Here is an 8,078-nt window from a genome sequence, read left to right on the forward strand (position 1 = left end):
CTTGGAGTTTTAACCATGTGGCTGCAGCACTAATTAATCCCAGAAGCCTTTTGTCTTCTTTAATTTCAGATTTCTTTAAAAAGCAAACTACGAAGCTACAAATAATTTACAGGAACTAGGATGTCTTAATCAAAAACATGTTAAATTGATGATATAAGTTCTGATCCTTTTTCAATAGGACTCAGAACTACAGCTGCCAAAAAAGTATTCTTTGTTTAAAAAGAAAAAGCACGGCACAGCATATTAAGTCAGTAAAATTGATTTATTTAGCATCTTTCTAGAAAAGGATATGCTTCACAAGAACAATTAGTACGCCTATACAAATAAGTACTAAACTGCTCTTTAAAAGTTTCAATAGAGTCCATTGATCTCAAACGTAATGGTAATGGATTCCATTGTTTATTTTAGTTTTCGCTGTAGTATGAGGAACCACCAACAAGACCTGCATGTTACATATGGGTGCAAGAGTTCACTATTGTAAGCTGACATTTGACCATGCAGAGCTCTAAAACTGATCACCAAGATCTCAAACTGAAGTCTGAACGTTATAATTAAAGCATGGTGGAAAGTAAAATAGTACTGAGGTCAAATGTAAGATAATCATAGAGCTTATTCTATAAACTGATTCCTTCTCCAACTCATTGATATTAGAGCTACACGCTTTTCTATCTTTCCTCTTGCAGAAGTTGGGGCCACTATAGGGAACATGCCTGCACATGCTCTTTGGGCCTTTCAATAGATCTTACACAATAACACATGACTCTATAAATAGCCCACAGGACGTCACTAAGCAAAACAAAAGGAGCAGCCCACTGCTGCAGATGTTGGGGGATGGAAGGAGGGACTGAGAAACTGGAGGGATAGAGAGGATGTGTCGGCCATGAATCAGGTCGTTATGCCTGCTGTTGTGGGTTTTCGGAGTCCAGGTTACTGCCTGAAGATTATGCAAGACCAGCGGCTACTGGAGCTATTTAATCATACCTGAAATGACAAAGAACAATTCAGTTTTTCCACACAACAGCATTCCACCATCAATCACTGCAGATTCACATACCCAAAATGGCCGTCTCCTCTTGCCACTTTCTTCTTGAGTTATATGGTTGCCACAGTAACCATCAGCCCTAGCGCTGGATGCTTTGCTCTGTTCAACACATCTTCATTACAGATATATCCAGTAGCCATTATTGGCTCTGCTCAGGGCCTGGCTGAGCTCAATGACCTGCGGAAAGATAAACATATTCAGCAATTAGTCAAACCTGGCAACCGACTGAGCCATATGTAGAGAACATGGCAGAGCTGATTGGAGAATATCCCACACACACAGACACAAGGAGATGAGTCAGAGGTAATAAGGCACTGTGGGTTTGTCCCCATTTGGAGAAATAAAATATGAGCTTCCATTTTAGAGCCTATTCTGGTTCTATCAATGAAAGGAAACTGAGGTGCTGTTCATATGGGTATATTATACATATACAAGTAGGACTTAAAATAGCTTTATAGTCTCTTTGTCAGCTGATGTTTGTCATCCTGTGACTCATACAGACTCCTGATGCCCTGACTGTCCCCATGTGTCAGAAATTTCCCCAAGGGGAGACCCAACAGAATGAGGAGATTGTTCTTCTGTTGCCCCCTTTATGTCCCCTACCCCATCTCGCTTAATTGAGCACATTCCTACTGATTATACACACATAGAGATGCACAATAGTGTGACAAACAGGCAAAAAACTTCAAATCAGTGATGTATAGCAGTCGCAGACTAGAACCTGACAATGGGCAGCCTGTGTACGATAACAGCATTAGTGACACAGCCTGGACACAAACCAGAAGACCAGGCTTCGTCATATCCTCAGTGTGATACATGCACATGGAAGCAGAGATGTGGCAGCCCACAGAGACACTTACACACCCAGACATTCAAAACACACCCACGAGCACCCACGATAATTAAAATGTATTATAATTTGAGCTATAATTCACATCACACGCCTACATAAGAAAACGGAGGTTCCTCTCTTCCTCGTCAGTGTGGGAGCTGCCAGAAACTTCCCGCGCAAGGAAACAAGGATCTCATTTCAGGCCAAGGAAGACTTAATCAATGTGAAGAAAGAGCAGGATGTGACGTAATGGGTTGCTAGTGGCGGGACAGGAAGTGAGTTTCCGCGCCCGTTTACTGTTTTTTAACCTCACAGTAGTAAAATCAAAGGAAGGAGTTCCTCCCCCCCATCCTCCTTCACTGGCTTCCTCTCTTCTTCCTTCCCTGCCCCCCCTTTCTCACTCCAGCAGCTGTCTCTGCATATGTAGGGTCACCACATGTTGGAGAACAGAGGTCTGTTTTGTGGATATGCACACTGGAAGACTGAAAGGATAAACCTTAATCTGGGTTTTTGTCGGGAATAACCCTGACATGAAATTATATATATATATGTATATGTATATGTGTGTGTGTGTGTGTGTGTATAAATTAACAACCACTCATCATAAGCAGAATCTAAATCCAGCAGGAACTGACTGACCTCCACTTTTATCAAGCAGGAATCTTGCAGTGCAGAGCCAGAGAAAGAGAGAAACTGCTGTTTTTAGGATGAACGTTCCTTATAAAAGATTAATTGACAGAGAGGAATGGAAAGTTAGTTTTCTGATGGCACTCTCCGCCAGCTCTAAAAATAACCCCTGAACAAAAGCGTCGGATAACACCAAACGATTTGTCACATATGAACACACACATATCCAAACGCTGCATTGCTCTTTAAAAATCATCTTTGTATCTCTGTAAAGACAAATATCCTGCTAATTTTCAAAAAGTCTGCTTTCATTTATTATTTCAGCAGAGAGGAATGTGTTCATAGGGCAGCGTTAACAGGGAATCTGCTGCTCTAAGGCAGAAAGAAGAAGGGGGGGTCATTGAGAAAGAGCATTGGAGCGCTGGAGCCTGAACGTTGCTAAGGCTAACACTATCCTGATTTAAAGAGACTCAGTAATGTGCTGGCTGCTGGCTTGACTAAATAACAGAGATGGAGCTGTAGCAATGTGGAGGAAGAATACAATGCTCCCTTTCAAAGCCACAAACCCTTTTTCTCTTCATCTGAAAAGCCCCCTCTCTCCTCATCTCTCTCTCCCCTCATCTTCTTTGCCAAGTGTTCTTGCTCCTGTTTTCTCAGCTGGGAGGATGGAAATGAGACAGCGGGGAGACAGGAATTGAGAAGGGAAAGACAGACTGAGGGAAAGAGAAGGCTGACATTAGGCTGCTACAGACACAGGGTTAATTGCTTTGTAAGCCAGTGAAAGAGAAGAGTGAAAATATGAGGACTGCATCAAGTCAAAGGTCGCAGACAACATAAAATAAGAAAGTGCAGTTTGGTTTTAATTTCCCCAATAGAATGGAACAATGTGTGTGTTATTTTTTTAGGAGATCAAAAGCTTCCATCTGGTGTAAAGTGGTTTAAGGGCATCCTCTCCCCCCACCTTGTTTCTACACACTCTAATACCCACACACACACACTAAAAACACACATACAACACTCTAGCATAACCCCAATCCCTTTTAACAACCATACACCCCATGAGCAGTCCTCCACCCCGCTCCCTATGCAGCTACCACGCCCCCAGCACAGTGCAGAGGATCTAATCCATTGCCTCCACCAGCTGCGGTTGTCATGGTAACAGAAAATTCCAGATTTCCATGATGAAGGCTGGAACAGAGAGGAAACCAGAAAATAAAATGTTCAAGGATTCAACAAAGAACGCCAGTTTACTCTTTGTTGTTTTCGCGGGCGTGTGTGTATGTGTGTGCGTGTGCATTTGACACAGCTGCATGTGAAGGATGTTGTGTAGCATGTATTAGATTTTAGACATACCAGAACATTAACCGAGGAGGTTAAGTGTGTGTGTGGGAGAGAGGTGGGTCTGAAAGGTCGGACACGCTGTGAATGCGCAGCTCCTCCAGACATGCAGACATTGACACAGAGGCATGTCGACAACTCAGCACCATGTCGACAGGTGTTGCTGCGGAAATGGTGCAGCTGCTGCATGGATATTTCAGGCTAATAAGCGTGCATCATCAAGCAAGTCTCTACTTTCCCCCTCTCTCCCCACTGCACCGCTGTGTCCCCTAAACTGCCCCTGTGACTGATCCCCTTTCCAGTAGAGTCATGCAGTATTGTTTAGAAAATACGTCCAATTAGGAGAGAATCTCGAGGTCTTCAGGGAGCATACACATCAACAAATTCATTACACGTGCTGACATAGCTTGCATAAAAAACACACAAAAAATAACTTGCTCAGTTCTTGAATTGCTGTTGGTAATAACAAGGTGTGAAACCAGATGGTTTCTGTCTAAAACTAACTGGGACACAAACCATGTGTCAAATTCACCCACTAATATCAAGCACCGGCTATCAGGTTGAATGCTTTCCCTTCTGGAAATCCCACAAGCATCTCCAGAATGAGTAGAAATGCAGCCACAGTCTTTAGACAGAAAGCCTACAATACATACACACAAACACACAGAAATTATGAGAATGTAGCATATTTGTGAAACCCCAGGGAAAAGCAAACTGGGCATCAACACTTGAAATCATCAACTGGGATCATGGGAATGTTTTAAGAGCCATATCTCACATTCTGACCGTCATCTAAATGTCACCAGTGTTGGTGGGACGCTCTGCTGCACGCCACGACCTCTGGGACAGGTGTTAAACCCATCAGCAGAGGAGGAAGCTGGGAACTTACTCTGGAAACATGGGAAATCAATTCAAATACAAGACATACCAGAGGTTCTAAGTGATCACTGTACCAGATAAAAATGTAGAAAAAAAGCCAAGCACATTCCTACAGAGGAAAAGTGCATTATCTGTTATAAAGATATATCAAAGGTGCCAGGAGAACCTCATAAAGGGAGATAAGAGCTAAAAGCCAGTGAAAATATTTGTTCTCTTGTCTTTGCTTTCTGATGCAGTGCAGTTAGACTGTGCACAATTAAACTTCCCCAAAATGGTTCACTGCCTCATTTAGAAATTTGCAGGAGTTGTGACTAGTTTGTTTGCATGGAGGCGTGTGTGCATCAACAGCAGGCAGAAAACAAACCTCTGAGAGGATTAATTAGAAAATACTGCAGGATGTTCTGGGAAACTAAGAGGAAGAAGACAGAGAAGGGGGGGCAAGTTCCAGTGCCCTAATTTACTGCTCTCATGATACGTCACTACCATCCCTCTCCCTCCCTTCCCCAGTCTCTTTGTTCTCTCCCCCGATCATATTCTCCACATTTTTAGCAACACACAAACCTAATTCATTTGGTCAAATTCTTTCAATGTTTCCCCATTATTTTTATCTCTATCATTGTCACTACATCCATTTTCGTTCTTTCTTTATTGCTAAAGCCAGATAACCAGACTCTCTGCCCTAGATAAAAATTGAGGTCTGTCAGTCTGCCTTTGTGACCCCGCCTGACGTCCATCCATCTATTCATCCATCCACTGCTTCCCTCCACTCCTCTTTCCATTTGAGAGGGTAGTGGAAGTCCACAGAGTTCAGTTTGTGTCACTCGTCTGTCGGTGTCCATAAAGCTCAAATATTCATGCGCCCGTTCCGCGCCATGCAACAACAGATGATGTCGGAGTGCGAAAGACTCTCAGTTTCCATGGCAACCTCCAACATCCATTCCCCTCCTCCCCCTCCCCTCTGCATCCCCCTCCTCTCTCAACTCAGTTGGGTGGTAGCGAGGGATGGCGGCGGGGATGATTACCTCTCTGACACCATGCAGGGGGGGGGGGGGCATTACAGGGAGTAGTTCGCTAGGATGTGAGGGATGGAAGAGAAGGGAGGAGAGAGGAAAAGTACAAATAATTAATGCGGATTTTTAAAAAGTGGAAGCCAGGAAGAAAAAGAAGAGGTCTGACGGGTGTGGATTGGATGACAAAAACAAACATCTGTCTGCTGATGACCAAGATAAATCTTTATGTTCTCTTTCACTCTATGCATTCCCTCTTTGTCCTTTCTCTGCACTCCCACCCATAAAGATGCAGAACAGCACACAGACTGTAAGCAGCTTACTATAATACAGCTCCATAAAGGCTCCTAATACTTCTCCTTTACCCCCTACCCTGCCTGCCTACTTCCCTGACTGCAAAATGAAAGGTAATGCAGCATACTGCCCCCTATGCTTCAAAATCAAGCTTGTCTGGACCTTTGTGTTCTACAGAACACATTTGGAGTAGTTGCTGAATGGAGCACTTGATCCACCCTATCCTCTTCATTATTAGTAAAGCTGTGCCTCATATCGTCTGCACTGTAACCGTCCACCAATCTCAGCTTAGCTGTTTACAGGCCTGATATTTTCCTTCTCATCACCCCTGCACTGGTCTTTATCCTATGCCTGACTGAGCATCATCCGTATTGTTTACTGCCCCCTGTTTAAGATATCATTCCTTTCCAGCTGCAGCCATTTGTCCACATCTGTGTTCTCTCCCTCTGTGTGGGTCATTGTTTGCCATGGTTGCTTTTGTCTTTGTTTTCTTTGTCCCTCCCTTTACTCTTGTGATGCTACTCCAGCTCTCACTTTAAAATGAGAACAATCCCTTGTAGGCACAAAGAAAAAATAAACTTTCTTAAAACCCATGTTTTAAGAAAGGGGGAACTGTTGGAAATACACGGCAAAGGAGTGTATACATGGGGATGATGAAACAAGCAAAAGAAGAGAGGAGAAGAGGCATGAGACACGTGAAAGGGAAAACATTGAGGTAGAGCAGTGAGAGGTCAGGACGGCACATAAGACACCCAAGAAATGGGGGGGCTTAAGGAAAATCGGGTATGGATACTGATTTTTGCCAGCAGGAAGTTAAAGTAACCACGGTAACCAGTCAAAGAAGTGATGTCATTGTATCTAATAGGTGCTTTGCATGGAGGTGGGATTTTCTGGGGGGGGAGAATGAGTGTCTTCACCCTCAGCAGTTTGTTACATATTAAGAAAGAAAGGTGCTGAGGTGACTGGAAACATCTTCTTCAACAGCTGATTTTTCTTTTATTTGCATAACCTTTTTGGTCTATGATGTGATTGTTTCACCACTAAAGTAAAAGAATAACTTGTGTGTCTGATCTGGTTGGACCTTGCTCAGAAATAAAAGCACATACAATTATTTTTCCAGGTGAACATCAAAAAATACACTGTCAACTTCAAATACAATATAAAGCATCACTCCAGAGATTTGTCTGTAAATAAAGATCAGTATGTATCATCTGGACTAAGAACAGTAGTGCGAGTGTGAGACCGTTTAACCTGTAAATGTCACTGCAGATGTAGGATTGTCATCCTCTGAGCTGTAGGACACACACATGGGCACACACATATAAACATAAAAGAGATGTATGAGCAACAAACACACTTATGTACCACACCCACAGACGTACTGCCCCCAGAGGAAATCAGAGTGCTGCAGGATCAGCTAATGTAGGTCAGCTGACTGACAGCTTACCTACATCACACCAATGTGTATGGACATATAGGGGGCAGGAGGGAGTGGTGAGCATGCATGTGTGCGCACACAGAATAAAACATATTACTGGTCCAGAGATTCTGAGGGGTTCCACATGGATACAAATATTCTTTCAACTGCAGTCATCTTTTACTGCAGCCGACTTCTCATGTGAAGGTCTGGGATATCTTATCTTAACCCAACCAAAGAATTACACCAACACAAACCAAAAAAGAGAAGACTAGGATTTACGGATCTTGAGTAGCATCTACTACAGAATAAATACTACTCACCCACCATAAACATCCAGTAGGATCCACAGAACACCTCCAGTATTTCAACATCGCATATCTTCTATTTGGTATATCTGTGGTGCTATTAATATACGTGACTACATTAAATACTAATGATAAACACTGTTGGGGAAAAAAAATCAACATCAAAAATAAACAACAAAAAGAATAACTATGACAAGTGTCTAAAAAATAAACAATCATAGAAAAATTAATTTAAATTAACCCAGTCAAGGAAATCCAGGATTTTAGTACCTGTTTAAGTACCTGTTTGTTCTACACTGGGGCACACGGTTTCGTGCCTTATTTATCACCCAGT

General features: G+C 42.7%; 1 long non-coding RNA gene across 1 annotated transcript; it reads right to left on the reverse strand.

Annotated features, from left to right (window-relative positions):
- Positions 1-257: 257 nt before the first annotated feature.
- Positions 258-2,120, reverse strand: LOC146677715 (uncharacterized). The gene is made up of 3 exons (XR_014907630.1): positions 1,991-2,120; positions 1,055-1,219; positions 258-981 (listed from the first exon to the last, which is right to left on the reverse strand). It is a non-coding gene; the product is annotated as an uncharacterized LOC146677715 (long non-coding RNA).
- Between the last annotated feature and the right edge of the window lie 5,958 nt (positions 2,121-8,078).

Source organism: Rhamphochromis longiceps, linkage group LG2 (assembly GCF_057381845.1).
Source record: "Rhamphochromis longiceps isolate RC_006_pf linkage group LG2, R_longiceps_female_GT1.1, whole genome shotgun sequence".
Classification (NCBI taxonomy): Eukaryota; Metazoa; Chordata; class Actinopteri; order Cichliformes; family Cichlidae; genus Rhamphochromis; species Rhamphochromis longiceps.